The sequence below is a fragment of the Vombatus ursinus genome, unplaced genomic scaffold, assembly GCF_900497805.2.
Source record: "Vombatus ursinus unplaced genomic scaffold, bare-nosed wombat genome assembly UNPS02014779.1, whole genome shotgun sequence".
Classification (NCBI taxonomy): domain Eukaryota; kingdom Metazoa; phylum Chordata; class Mammalia; order Diprotodontia; family Vombatidae; genus Vombatus; species Vombatus ursinus.
In genome coordinates, this window is record NW_020954557.1 from 41,266,672 (window position 1) to 41,282,579 (window position 15,908).

The window sequence follows — 15,908 nt, forward strand, 5'->3', positions numbered from 1 at the left end:
AAATCCTGCCTCAGACACATAACACTCACTAGCTGTGTGACCCTGGGCAGGTCACTTCACCCCATTGCCCCACCCCCCCCCCCAAAAAAAAGCTAACTTGAAGATTAAAATATTTCAGTCACTTCTTTATTTTAGTAGTAAGTACAGAGAAGCCCAACTTTAAATGTGGTACTTCCTCTAGGACCCTATCATGGCATCATCTCATAAGTTCAATTATGTTTGTAAAATGTGTTCAGTAATTCATACCCCTTTGAATTGAGTCTAACATGGACCCCCTTATATCAATTTCATCCATCTATGGAATAGGGATATTAAAATAAGACTCTGGTCTTCTTTGGGTGAAATTGTATCCATTCAGAGGTGAAATTTGACAGAGAAGTTCTCAGTGATTAGTTTAAATAGTAGAATTAATGTTTTAGGCTAGAATGGCAGGAAACAACATTTGATCACTCAGGTGAACCATCCTTGGCCTGCGGGTAGTATGGAGGGAGCTATCAAGAATCCATAGTTATCTCAAGGATATTGCACCATGACCAGGTAGTATTTATACCAGGAATACAGGGCTGGTTCAATACCAAAACTATCAGCATAAGTGACCATATCAACAACAAAACTAACAGATCATATGATTATCTCAGCAGATGCAGAAAAGGCATTTGACAAAATACAACACCCATTCCTATTAAAAACACTGGAGAGCATGGGAATAAATGGAGGCGTCTTCCTTAAAATGATAGCATCTATCAAAAACCATCAGCAAGCGTTATATGTGATGAGGATAAACTAGATGCATTTCCAGTAAGATCAGGGGTGAAGCAAGGATGTCCATTATCACCACTGTTATTCAATTTTGTGCTAGAAATGTTAGCTGTAGCAATCAGAGAAGAAAAAGAAATTGAAGGAATTAGAATAGGCAAAGAAGAAACAAAGCTATCACTCTTTGAAGGTGATATGATGGTATACTTAGAGAATCCTAGAGAGTCGAGTAAAAAATTACTTGAAATAATAAATAAATTTAGCAAAGTTGCAGGATATAAAATAAACCCACACAAATCATTGGCATTTCTGTATATTACTAACAAAGCCCAACAGCAAGAGATAAATTCCATTTAAAATTACTGTAGACATTATAAAATATTTGGGAGTCTACCTGCCAAAACAAAACCAGGAACTATATGAACACAATTACAAAACGCTTTTCACACAAATAAAGTCAGATCTAAATAATTGGAGAAGAATCCATAGTTAGTCTATTTTAATATACTTTTAAGTGAGATTAATTCTTTGAAATTATTTACTATTTATTTTTGTCATGGAGATAAAGGGAATTAATTCTTTAACAAATAAAGCCCAGTAATTAAATAAGTGATTTTAAAACGATAAAAATTCAGAAGTTACCCTATTTAGGGTTCAAAATGATTTTCTCACTTAAATGATGTTGAACTGCTTTTCAGTATTCCAACTTCAATAAGACTTGACAAAAAGTTGTTTTTAAAATGCTGAGAAACATTTCATAGGCTTTTTTTTTCCCTTAGTATATGTCCTAGGTATATGAAAAAATCTGAGGGAAACTGATCTGGCAGAATTTTACCGTCTGAAATATTTCCATAGATTATCATCTTGACCACACAATAATGATATTTGCGACTAGAAGCAAATGAAATTATCCCATTTTTTTTTTGTTTGTTTGTTTCCCAGAATCAGACGTATCAGACGTGGAAAGAATTTCAAAGGCTTTCTAATTCAGATATACAGTATACAAGACCAGTTATCAGTCAACTTTGCTTGAATTCTTTCAGAGAGGAGAATCCACTCCCTCCTGAGGTAGGCTATTCCGTGCCTTTGTCTCCTTACCTGAAGCCCCAATTTGACTTTTTGCAATTTCATCCCAGTATGGATTTTCTGAGGTGCGTGTGTAAATATTTGGTCATGCCTCATTGCTCGCTCTTACTGACTTTGCTTGAAAATGATAGGATTGTAGATTTAGATCTGGATGGGGCCCTAAGGTCATCTAGTCAAACCCCACCTCTTTTTATAGAAAAGTAAACGGACGTCAAAAGGGTCAAAGTGTTGTTTCCAAGGTCACAAAGGTAGCAGATTCTGGATTCTAATTCAGATCCTCTGACATCAAACCCAACAGTCTTTACAATCTCATTCTCTTAGCCCTGGAACATATTCTAAAAGATAGCTTTCTTGTGTCATTGCTGCCTTGCTTTTATTTATACCTCATTTGTAGTCACTTTGCAATTTTCATATTAATTACACCAGTTGATCACAAATAAGACAGGCAAGGTAGCATTGGCCCCATTTTTTTCATTCATTCATTCATTCATTCATTTATTCATTCAATATACATTAGACCTCCACTTCTTTGCACACAACTGTGTAAACTGTGGGAGAGATAAAAACTTAGATGAGCACATAGTGCCAGCCTTCATCAATCTTAGCAGTTTAGGAGTTGGATAAAACACCAAAATAGGTAAATAAAATATGCACCATTAAACAATAAATTCTCAAGTGCCATTGTTGCTTACACAATGCATTATATACTGAGGTAATAGAGACAATGTGGGGGTTCTACTCTCATTGCTAATTAAAACAGGACACTAAAAATGGAAAGATCTGGAAACATTTTAAAAGTCTGTTGTCCTAGTTCCATCGAGTAAAGCTCCCAGAATCATCTAGTTTAGCTAGATGTCAAGCCAAGGTCTCTACATTTTTTTTCAGCTGCTTTTTCTGTTATGTGAAGTGATACTGATGAATCAAGTTTCTCACCTCCTTAATGTTTTTCAAATTAACTAGCCCTATACAAACTAATTACTGACAAAATAACAGGATCATATATGTCAACCACAAGGCCATGCAATGAGTTGGTACTTTTAAATGTTTATTGAATTAAATTGACTTCATCAATGTATAGGTTTGTGTGTATTTTGCACATAAAAATCTAGAGACTCAGATTTTTTTACATTCACAATTAAATGTAAAAATAGTTTCCTTCTAACTTATCTACAGTAGGATTTCCCTATGCTCATTGTAGTACCTGATGCCAGACCCTCAGAATTTATGTACAAATGAGAGCTATAAACAACGTTCTGTACAGGAGAAACAACCTGGAGAGCCAGTAAATTGCCTACAGCCAATGCAAAAATCACACAAAATGTTAAAATAAAGTCTTTTTACGGAAGCATCACAGTAGTAAAGTGCATGAAACCCAGCAATAATCTTACCAAATATAGAATTGCTGAATCACAAACTAAATTCAGGAAATAAATTGAATTAAGAATGACTCCAATCTGTGAATTTTTCTCCCATTACATCAAAAATACAAAATTAGATCTCTTGTTCAGAACCACCTGAGGTCTGTGTGTAAATATTTGGTCATGCCTCGTTGAAAGACCCCATAACTAACCATTGGAATTAATTAAGCCAAAAAGTGTGTTTTGGTAAGCCAAACCTCTGATTTGAGAATTGATGGTAATAGGAATATTGGCAAATGTAAGCTTGGAAAAGACCCATTTTCTACTAATTGGATGCATCAATAATCTGATCAATAGACTTCAACCTTTCAACTCATTTTGAAATACCATGTCAATGGCTTTCTGACTAGGGAGAAAATACTCTATTTCTAGCATGTCCTTGAATTATCCCTGTTGTGCTGTTAACCATCTCTCTTCCCCAAAATTTCTCTTAGTTACATATATATCTTAATTTCATAATACTTTTTGATTTGGGGGTTCAGACTTTTTCTAAGTCAAAGACGTAATTTGCTCCACGTTATCTCATACATTCTAATAATTAGAAGACCTTTTTGATGCCTAGTTTTCTAATTTATTTTAATAATATTCTAATGGTGTCATAATTAAGTGGAGGTTGACATATTGAATCATTTTTTTGTATTAGGTTCCATTTCCTGTAAAGGTTATACAGAAGGAAGACTATCTTTTTAGCAGATTTCTTTTTAAATAAGCAATTTCAGCCTAAAGAAATAATTTAAGTAAATGAAGAAAAAGTTGTTTGTTACAGCCTGCTGAAGAAATCTGACAGATAAATTTTAACATGACCTTTGTCAATTGTATGGCTTTCTTTTTCCTATCAATGTAAAGCATCACTTTGTGTTTGTGGAAAAATAAGCAGGAATTTTAAGTTAATAAAAACTTTTCTAGAAGACAATACTGGGTAACTTTCTTATTTTTCATTTTCATTTATACCATGAAGAAATGTTAAAGTTTGGCCTCCCAAAAAAACCCCAACATTTCATTCAAATTTAGTTGTCACCACACTATACTTTGTGTTGCGCCTCTTTTTAAAACTGTACGAAAAAATCTAACCCTAAACCCACCCCACCTCCTAATACTCCTGTTTATTTTGGGGGCACCACCAATTTTCCCATCACCCCGATTCACCATCCAGAAGTCATCTTCTGTCTTTCATTTTTACTCAACCCCCATGCCTCATCGTTTGCCAAGTTTTACAGACTTGATGTCCTCAACATGCTCTATTCACACCATAGCTATACTAATTCAGGTGCTCCTCATCTCTTGACTACTGTTTTGTCATTTCAGTCACATCCGACTCTCCGTAACCCCATTTGGAGTTTTCTCAGCAGAGATACTAAAATGGTTTGCCATTTCCTTCTCCAGCTCGTTGTTTTTTTTTTTTGGTGAGGCAATCGGAGTTAAGTGACTTGCGCAGGGTCACACAGCTAGTAAGTGTCAAGTGTCTGAGGCCGGATTTGAACTCAGGTCCTCCTGACTCCAGGGCCAGTGCTGTATCCACTGCACCACCTAGCTGCCCTGCAGTTCATTTTACAGATGAGGAAACTGAAGGAAACAGGCTTAAGTGACTTACCCAGAGCCTGAGGTAAAATTTGAACACAGGTTTTCCTGGCTTCAGGCCTGGAGTTCTAGCCACTGCACCACCTGGCTGCCTAACCTACTGCAATAGCCCCATTGGTCTCAGTGCACTCAGACTCCTCCCCTCCCTAATCTACAGCTGATCAATTGTGTGCTCTTAAAGCCCAGGTCTGACCCTATCATGGCTGTCAAGAAACTTCAGTGGCTCAACTCAAGGTTCAGATACAGACATTTGTTTGGTATTTAAAGTCCTCTGCAGAGTTGCTCCAGCCTACCTTTCCAGGCCTCCTACAGATTGTTATCTTCTCCACATGCTATATGGTTCACCCCTGCTGGCCTACTTGTTCCTCACGCATCTAACTACATCTCCAGACTCCGTGCCTTTTGTACTGGCTTTATTCTATGGTATAAATGAAAATGAAAAATGAAATTTTACCTGGGACATTCTCCCTCCTCATCTCTTCTCCTTTAAAATCCCTACCTCCTTTCAGGATTCTGCTTAAGGGCCACCTTTTTCAAGAGGTCTTTCAATTCTCCTTAGTTGTTAGTACCCTATATCAAATCACATTACATCTATTTTGAGTATATCATCTATTTATCTGTAAGTATTCTGCCCCTCCCCCCACCCCCCAACAGCATGTAAGATCCTTGAGGCAAGGGTTAGCTTACTTTTATATTTGTATGCCTTGAACCTGGTATGTAGCATGTGCTAAATAAAATTTTATTGGTTAGTTGATGGGGGAGTGGGATGGGAGGGGCAGTAGTGAAGATTTTAAAATTAGTGAATAATCTTATTTATTACATGTCAGCCACTGTGCTAAGCACTGAACATAAAAAGAGAGTGAAAAATCGTCTTAAAGAACTTAAAGGCAGCTGGGTGGCTCAGTGCATAGAGAGCCAGGCCTGGAGTCAGGAAGACCCAAGTTCAAATCCAGCCTCAGGCATTTACTAGCTATATGACCCTGGTCAAGTCACTGTATGCCTTAATCCACGGGAGGAAAAAAATGGGAAACCACTCTAATATCTTTGCCAAGAAAACCTCCTTAGCTATGGTCCACGAGTTCCTGAATAGTTAGACAAAGTGGGACAACTGGACAGCAACAAAGGAGCTTACATTTTAAAGGGAAAGATGACATGTAAATAATAACAACACCTTGCATTTATATAGCACTTTGAGGTTTGGGCTTTACCCAATTTATCTCAATTTATCCTCATAACAATCCTGGGAGGTAGGTGCTAATATTATCCCCATTTTGCAGATGGGGGACTGAGGGAGACTAAGGTCATGACTCAACCAGGATCACACAGTTAGTGAGCATCTAGGGCTAAATTTGAACACAGGTCTTCCTGACTCCAGCCCAGCCACTGTGACACCTAACTGCTGTTTTAATTTCATAAAGATTAAAAGTACATACAAGATATTTACAGAATAGATGGTAAGTAATTTCACCTTCCATCTGCTTCTCTGCCTTGGTTTCCATGAAACAAAATTCCCCTCCCAGGTTAAGTTCATCACCTCTCATCTTATCACCATGGGGCTAACTCAGGCCTGGAGTGGACCTCAGCCTCCTCTCCCCTCTGATTCTAAGAGTAGAGGGGGGAGTACCAAACTCTTCCTAATGCCTTCCTTTATTAGGGGGCAGAAACTGGACATTTGGACTCACTCCACTCTGCGTTTGCAATCCTGCCCGGTTTTTTCAATTCCACAGAACAATATGCCCAGGCACCTCTTTTGTCACCCCCCCATCCCACTTTCCTGCCTCCTTTTGTGTCCTCCCCCCATTAGATTGTAAGCTCCTTGAGGGCAGGAACTGTCTTTGTATTAATTGTATCCCTAGCATTTAGCACAATGCCTGGCACATAGTAGGGGATTAATAAATGTTTATTGAATTGTATTGGAGATGGAAGACACCAGCCACTGGGGGAACTCTTGAAAAAGGTGGATTTTAAGCTGAGCCTTGAAGGAAGTCAGGGAAACTGAGGCAAAGGTAAGGAAGGAGAGCTTTCAAAGGGTTGGGGAGGTATAGGCAGTGCTGAGGGACCAAGACAGGAGGTGGAATGCCATGTTTGGGACACACCAAATGGAACACCATAGATGGATAGATCAAAGAGCATGTGTGTGGAGGTGAAAGGGTCAGAACAGTATGAAGGAGCCAGATCACAAGAGTTTTAAATGTCAAACTTTATATTTGATCAGGAAAGAGACTTCAGACAGGGAGATCAATTAGGAACTTATTAAAGTAATCCCAGGGAAAGGTGAGGAGGGCCTCAGCTAATGTGGTAGCTATTGAGCGGGAAGGAAAGGGGATATATATAGAGTGTTGTAAAGATAGAAACAGCAATAAGGAGAGTCACCAAGGGTGCAGTCATGGCTGCCAGGGAGAATGATGTTACTGTTCATAATAAATTGTTGTTCAGTCATTTCTGATTCTTCATGACCCCATTTGGGGTTTTCTTGGCGAAGATACTGGACTGGTTTGCCATTTTCTTCTCCAGCTCATTTGACAGACAAGGAAATAGAGGCAAACAAGGTTAAGTGACTTGCCCAGGGTCACACAGCTAGTGTCTGAGGCTGGATTTGAACTCAGGTCTTCCTGGCTCCAGGGCTGGCACTCTATCCACCTCACTACCTAAGTACCCCTAAAAACACAATATAAATGCTGGGTATTATTATGTTAAATTTGAGATGTCTATGGGACATGTAGGTCAAGATTTCCTAAAGGCAGTTAGTGACGTGGGGACAGGAGCTCAGAAAAGACAGCAGGGCTAGATATAAAGATCTGGGAATCATCTAAATAGCGCTAATAATTGAATCCATGAGGGCTAATGAAATCACCAAGTGAGATATAGTATTAAGGGGAAAAGGGAAGACATCCCAAAACACAGAGTCTTTTGGGACACCTGGAGTTAGTGGACATAAAATGGAATCTGGCAAAGGAGACTAAGAAGGAATGGATACCTGAGTAAGAGGAGAATCAGGAGGAAGCTAGAACAGAGAGTATCCAGGAGGAAAAAGCAATCAGCAGTGTCAAAGACTGCAGAGAGATCAGTGAGAAAAGACCATTAAATCTGGCAATTAAGAAACTGCAGAAGTTCTAGTTAAATGACAAGGTTTGAAATCCTATTTCAGAGGGTTTAGAAGAGAATGGGGGAGGGGGAAGTGGAGGCATCTAATATAGATGGCTTTCTCAAATGTAACAGAGAAAGAAGAGATACAGGACTGTCCCTAATGTGGATGGTAAGGTTAAGTTAGGATTTTTTAACCCTAGAAGGACTAGAATTTAAGAATATGTCAAAGGACCAAGATGCATCAGTTGGCATTTTTTTATCCAGAAAGCAAAGGGATATTTCAAAGTAGAATTATAATATCTTTGTGTCAATATTGCACGAAGTAGTTCCAGTATTCAGAACTGGGAAGCAGGAAGCAGGCAGCAGGAAAGGAACCAGCAGATAGGGAGAGATTAAAATTTAAGAGGGAGGGAATGATGGTGAGGACAATTTGCTGGAGAAGGAAGGAGGATGGCATCATGGGGTCATGTAGAGGGATTGATCTGAGGCAGCAGGGGAGTCACTTCTTGATTTGAGGCAGAAATAAAAGAGGAGACTTCAGTGAATATATATGAAGTTATGTCCTCAGATGAGAGGATGGTGGGAGTGGTTAGGATGGGAGGTTTGAGGTGAAGGGAGAAGGTATGGAATATCCCTTGTGGTGAATGGGATAGAGAATCAATTGGGAAGGAGAGAAGGGTTACCTTGGTGCAGTGAGGACCCAATAGAGATTAGAAAGCATAAAATTTTAGTGGATCTTCTAATCACAATTTTGTGATCTTTTCTAGCTCTATTGAACAAAAGAGATAGATAATGAAAGTAATCCAGAATTGGGGTTTGGCAAGACATAACCACTAGTAGGACAAGTGGGCAAAGGATTCCAGATTAGAGGATAATTTAGAGAAGATGTTCACTCAAAACTTATCCTGATCCACCCAGGGTTCAAAATAGGGAAGAAAGGAGAGCGTAATCAGTGCAGGGGTAATGGCCTGGGAAAGAACTAATGAATGGAGGGAATGGAAGTCAAAGTGACAATAAAGAATGAGGTTGGGGGCAGGGGGTGTATACACCTTGAGACATAGGGAAAGATGGAACATGGAACAATTGTGAGTGATACTCAAGAGTATGACTGTCTCTGTGTGTTGCTAAGGTGGCATCAGGGAGTAGGTTGTTTGAAAGGTGGAGCTGGTCTCTGGGAGTTCTATGAGGTTAAATGGCCAATTAGATATCTTCAAATCAATTCCACAGGCATTTATTAGGTGCCCATTATGGTCTAGGCATCAGGAAGGATACAAAGATAAATAGGACACAGTCCCTATTTCAAAGAACTTAACGATATAGTAGGGGAGAGAAGATATATACTCCAATGTCTTTAGTACAAATTAACAAAATGTTACGAAAATTCCAAGGAAGGGAAGAGATTTCTTTGAGCTTTGGTAATCAAGGAATGCTTCATGGAGGAAATAGCCACTAGTTGGATTTAAATGTTCTTTTCTCTTGTAGAACCTAGGTATAATTATTTTGAATTTATTTCAATACCTGGCATTCTTTTTATATAAATTGCTATTAGCTCATCCTGTGCAGCATTGATATTTATCATAGTGTCTGAATTAGTGTTACATCCAGATTCATGGGACACCATCCTTCATCAGAATTTGCAGTAAAAGCAATAATTTCTATTTTAAGGATGTTGTAAGCTATTCTAGTCTTCTCATGTCATTGCTAGACAACAATTAGACTATAATTGGATGTAATTAACTTTCCTGCAGACTAGAGTATACTCTACTTATGACAAGGTAGCTCTTAAAATATGAAAATCTGTTTCTCACCTTCAGAGGAATACTTCCAGGATGATCGTTATAAATAATTGCTTCAGTGATCAGCATAAGCTTTGAGTAAGCATCTTCTCATCAGTAGTGAGCTATTTTAAAAGTAGAAATGTATCGATAATTTTAAATCTTGAATGAAAAACAATTAGGCATAACTATTGAAACTGTCTAATAATTGTGTAAATAATTTAAATCCTCAGATAATATGTGTATATTATATATATATATATATATATATATATATATATATACACATATATTTTATTGTCAACCCTCCTCCCTGCCAGAAGGGCACTGAAAGAATATATAATTCACTTGGGGAGACTGCGCTAATATACATGAAATAACGATAGAACATAATGGAGCTTACAATTCTATAGTACAGCTTAGAATAATGTACTATGTAAATGTTACAAGTTCAATCAATCAACCAATAAATGTTTATTAAGCACCTACCATGTGCCAGGCACAGTACTAAGCACTAAATTCAGAAAAGCAAGAGATTTACAAAGATTTACAAAGGCTATTAGAGAAGGCTTCATGGAGTAAATAGGACATAATCAGACCCCTCAGGGATGGGAAGGATTTGAATAGACAAAAGGGAATCTGATGAGGAAAGACACATGTGGCAATGGCTTGTTCTCATGACCTTCCCAACAGGAGCCACAAAAGTCAGTGTAGATACATAGAAAAAATGGGATTTTTGAGCAGAGGGATGAAATGATGGAAAGTGGTGTTTGAGGAAGATTTGATTGGCAGTGGTATTAATAATGGGGTAGAGTATGGAAATCTACAATCACAGTACCTTTTCCATTACAGGTTTGGATTTGGTGGCCTGAAATGTTTCCTCTAATTAAAGTTCTGTGATTCTTTGTGGCCCAGTGGAAATCCATTACATTAATAATAATAATAGCTAACATGTATATAGCACTTAGTATGTATCAGGTCCTGTGCTAAACACTTTACAATTCTTATCTTATTTGATCCTGGGAGGGAGGTGCTATCATTATCCTGGTTTTACAGATGAGGAAACTGAGGCAGACAGAGGTTAAGTGACTTGCCCGGGGTCATATAGTCAGTTTCTAAGGCTGAATTTGAACTCAGGTCTTTTTAACTTCAGGCCCAGCACTCTGTGCCACCCAGCTGCCTATGCCAAGTGTGAGATAATGAAACCTTTGGCTAAGGGGTAACATTGAGAGCAGAGATGAATACAAGATGGATTTCGTGGGAAACATCAATAAACTTGAGAATTGATCGGATAGGAAGCATGAATGAGACGGTTGTGTCACATGGGTCTCCCGCCTGGTTGATAAGGAGAATAGTAGTGTCATGGATATTGTTGTTTGTCCTTCGTTCTCGAAGAGGACCATGACATCAGGGAGGTGATGCCATGACATGCAGGAAAGTTGGATTTAAGTGAGGGAGGGCTGTACAGAGTCACCACCCTCACTGTCTCATCCGGAGCCATTTGGGTCCAGTGGCCAGATATGGATCAGACAACTGGCGATGGCCCAGGATGCAGCGGGGAACCTTGGCCTTTTCAACCTAAGGTCTTTGACAGGACTCAGTTTGACTTGAGGCAGCACCTATTCAGTGATTAAGGCTTAATAAGAAAATCAACATCATGGATATGAAGAAAGTTGAAGGGCATTTGGTGCAGAGGTAGTTAGTGATTCATTTTATCTCTAAAGTCGAAGTGAGATAGAAACAGCCAAGAGAGTGAAAATCTCTAGTAAGTATTTGGAATTATGATCCTGGAGTTTCAATGAAAAGATAGGATTAGAGATAGAGATTTTGGATTCTTCATGATAAGTAATAAAATGAATTCATGAAAACAACCATGCTGGTTGTGGGGGCACATGCCTGTAAGCCCTGTCATCAAAGAAGGCTAAGACCGATCCATCACTTGATCTTGGAAGTCTTGCACTTATGTAGGGCTACAGCTGATCTGCACAGAGACCTGAGCCCACCAGGTGACCTAAGGAGTGTCAAACCAGCCCAAGTCAGAAACAAGACAAGTCAAAGACCCATGCACTTCAGACCTGGGTGAGATAGGGAAACCAAAACTCAAAAAAAATTTTTTTAAAGGACTAATCCTTTTTTGGCTCAATTCTGTGATTCACTGTGAATTTGTTTTTGTTTTATAGATGCCTGTTTATATCCATTTCTTAATATCTTCCCAGCATCAAACCCTCTCTTGTAACAAAGAAGAACAGGTAAGCAAAACCAATATACCAAATGGCCTTATCGTCAGTGTCTGATGCTATATTCCAGACTTTTGGTCCACCAATCTCTGCTATGAAGGGGAAAGCGTTTCTTCATCATTTATTATATGGAACCAAAAATGGTTATTGCAATTAATCAGATTTTGGTGGTATTTGAATGTTTTCATTTAAATATTGTAGTCATATTTATTGTTGTCCAAATTGTAATTTCTTTGCCTTGCGCTGGTTACTACAAATCTTCCCATGTTTCTATAAATTCTTCATCTTCAGCTTTTCTTAGAACACAGTAATACTCCATTACATACATGTACCATAGCTTTTTGAGGCTTTCTCTATCTGATGAATAGCCATTTCTTTTCCAGTTTTTTGTTGTTTTTTTTTTTTTTGCTACCACAAAAAGGGCCACTACAAATATTTTTATATATATGAACCTTTCTGTCTTTGACCTCCTGGGGGAATAGTGGAATTTGTGATGCCCTTGGGCAATGGAAATCTGATTTAGTGAGTACTGAAGAGGCAATCTGGCAGATTTGCAAGTAAGAAGAAAGAAATGACCAACCCAGAATGTTTTAACTAGTCTGCCCTCTCTTGCTCTCCCCTACCTGCACAGACACTAAAATAAAATCAACTTTTACTACCTACCCACCATAAATTGTTACTGTTCTCATTTATAGGGACATATAGCTGCCTGCAAGTAATACTACCCGTGGAAAATTCAAGTATAGTACTTAAATGCAAAATAAGATTTCCCTGCACTTACATTTCTTGTAATGAAAGGCTCAATAAAATTATTTTAGGAGTTTAGTCCATGACCATTTTTACTTATAACTACCTGTAAACAAAATTTAAAAGAGCACCACAAGCCCAGAGTTTTCTATGTCACTTTTTTGTGATGCTATCACTGAAGTCAGGCAAATGCATCCTTTTTTGCCAAGGTCAGAAATTCTTGAGCAGTTATCGTATCAACTAATTTTCAGCGTGGAGGCCAGTACCTTGCATCTGTTGGGCTCTTCTCTAGCAGATTGGTAGTATGATTTAGTGGAGAGAACTTTGGTTTTGACATCAAGAAAGACCTTGATCTAAGACTCAGCTGACACTGGTTGAGCAAGTTTATCCTTTCTGATCCTCACTTTCCTTATTTGTAAAATAATTATTTTATAATTATATATAATTAGCAATTATATATAATTATGATACACATAATTATATAGAGATATATTTTGTAATGATATGTTACATAGTTATGTAGCACTTTTACATAGCACTTTAAGGTGTGCAACGTACCATATATTATATATGTATTATATGCACATACATATGTAATATGTATTGTATATTGCCTATATGCATATACATATGTCTATATATTATATAGGTCTATATTAAATATATAATGTAGACACATATAATACAATATGCACATATATAATATGTCTTTATACTATATACATATATTTAATCTTATTTGATTCTCATAACAGTCCTGTGAGGTAGGTGATATTGTAATTTCCTCTTTACAGATGAAGAAACTGAGTCTGAGTGAGGTCAAACAAGTTGTCCAGAATCACACAGCTAGTAAGTGTCTGAGGCTAGATTTGAATTCCGGTCTTCCTGACTCCGTATCTTACACTGTATTCATTACTCCGTTTAGCAAAATGGAGGTAATGATCCTTGCAGTACCTACCGCAGAAGGTCATTTTAAAGAAAGTTTTGCAAACCTCAGAGCACCATATAAATATAAGCCATTATATTTGTTGAACTGAAATAGTTTTTCATACTAAACTATGACTGCTACTTTATTTCCAATGAGGTTTTTTAAAATGCTTTTTTAATGAGAAAAATATGACCAACCTATTGGTAAAAGAGAAGACACACTGGATTCAACATGTACCATATCCTTTTGAGGTGCCAGAGACCCATTATTCCTATCCCCCTCACGATCAAGCTCTGCTTCTACCAGTAAACCCTAGAACTTGGTTCAAGTCAAGTCAAAAAGCATGTATTAATCACCTTTGTTGTTGTTGTTGTGTCATTCTCATTTGTGTCCCTCTCTTTGTGACTCCACTTGGGGTTTTCTTGGCAAAGATGGTGGAGGAGTTTGTCATTTTCTTTTCCAACTCATTTTACATATGAGGAAACTGAGGCAGAAAAAGGTTAAGTCACTTGCCTAGGGTCCCACTGAAATGGCCCTTACAGGTTATCTAGGCCAACTGTCTCATTTTACAGATGATGAAATTGAGGCCTAGAGAGATTCAGTGACTTACATGAGGTCACAACGCGATACTGTGGATCAGACACTTTGCTAAGGGCTGGCTTCAAGCTGTCACCCTCTTGATTGCTTTGACTTAAGGTTCCTTCAGCATCCAGACTGACCTGTAAGAGAGTTTACAAGCTTTTTTCTTCCTTTTACAAGCAAATGGTTCACAGCCTTTCCCTAAGTGTTTTTTTTAAAAAGTTTTTTTTTTTAAATTAATAAACACTAGTGATGGGGAGATGGTAAAAGGAGTTACAGGAAACCAAAGGGAAAAGTCACAATGCCTGCATTGGTCTTTTTTGGTTCATCCTAGTTCTTCATGCATTTTCTAGGAATTCAACCTCTCTATGTTTTTGTCTGAGTTTGTTTCCCTTAGCTCTTCTTTTCAAAGTCAGCTGGCCCAATCCTACCTGCCCTAGGTTCAGTTCAGTGCAACAGTTATGAAGCACCACTTAGTGCTAGGCCTGGAGGATAAAAAGATAAAAATTAACCCATCCCTGCCTTCCAGGAACTCACAATCTCTTGGGGAAGCAATAACATGTACACAAATCAGCATAGTATTGCTGTTAGGTAAGCTGTGCTTCTAGCAAATAGTTTTGATTTGGCAAAGCTATGGGTGTTTAAGCCATACAGAAGCCACTTACTAACCTCTAAATTCTGCGCGTCTAAAGGTCTCATGACAGCACTCCTTTCTACAACATCATCCCCCGACATAAGGCCTTCATCCTCTCTATTGACCTGGTGCCCCCTGTAAGCAGAGTACAGTCACAAGAGCTCAGAATATGGTGCCAGGGAGCCTGGATTCCAGTTCTGGCTCTGCTGCTTACCACGTGTGTTGCCTTGAGTAAATCATTAAATCTCTCCAGCACTCAATTTCATCATCTGTAAAATAAGAGACTTGGCCTAGATAATCTGTAAGGGCCATTTCACCTCTAAATCCTATTATTCTATAATGCTCTCCCTTCTATACCTTTCTTCTGCCCAAGAGGAAAGTCTTCCAAACTCAAGCCATGGGCTTGGGAGAGAATAGAACCTTTTCTTACATATTCCTAGTACTCGCCTTGACTGTCTGGCCTGGTGGGTAAAGCAGTGCTGCCAAATGTTTAAAATAACTGGTACTGCCCTCATTTTTGAAGTTAGTTTCTGTTTGGGGCTGGCAAGTCCAGGGTGAAGTACCTGGGTGGCAAAGTCTGTCCCCAGTTGGGAAAAAGTAGGCTGCCTATCAGTCCTTCTCACTTCTAAGGCTGGCAGTATTGTGAAAAAAACTGCTCTCTTCAGCATTGAAATAACACAAAATTATATGTCCTTGGTTCCACATTTTTTTTTTTGGTGATATCTGTGCAAAGTTTGAGGCAGTTAGGTGGTGCAGAGGATAGAGCACCTGACTTGTAGTCAGGAAGATCTGAGTTCAAATGTGGCCCAAGATACCTACTAGCTGTGTGACCTAGGCAAGTCACTTAACCTTGATTTGCCTCAGTTCCTCCTCTGTAAAATGGGGGTACACTGGAGAAGGAAATGGCAAACCACTCTAAGTATCTTTGCTAAGAAAACCTCCACGGACAATTTCACATGGAGTCAGCCACTACTGAACTGCAACAACAATGCAGAGTTACCCATTCCATAGCCGACCCTAAGTCCCTTTACTTGTACACCAATGTGTAGCACTAAGTCATAGGAGAGTCACAGTGCCAGGGCT

General features: G+C 38.5%; 1 long non-coding RNA gene across 1 annotated transcript in view; it reads left to right on the forward strand.

Annotated features, from left to right (window-relative positions):
* The first annotated feature begins 1,581 nt into the window (after window positions 1-1,581).
* Window positions 1,582-15,908, forward strand: part of LOC114045915 — a 30,988-nt gene continuing 16,661 nt past the window's right edge. Inside the window, exons 1-2 of the long non-coding RNA XR_003569439.1 lie at window positions 1,582-1,824; window positions 11,881-11,949. This is a non-coding gene — a long non-coding RNA (uncharacterized LOC114045915). The remainder of the gene's footprint in view (window positions 1,825-11,880; window positions 11,950-15,908) is intronic.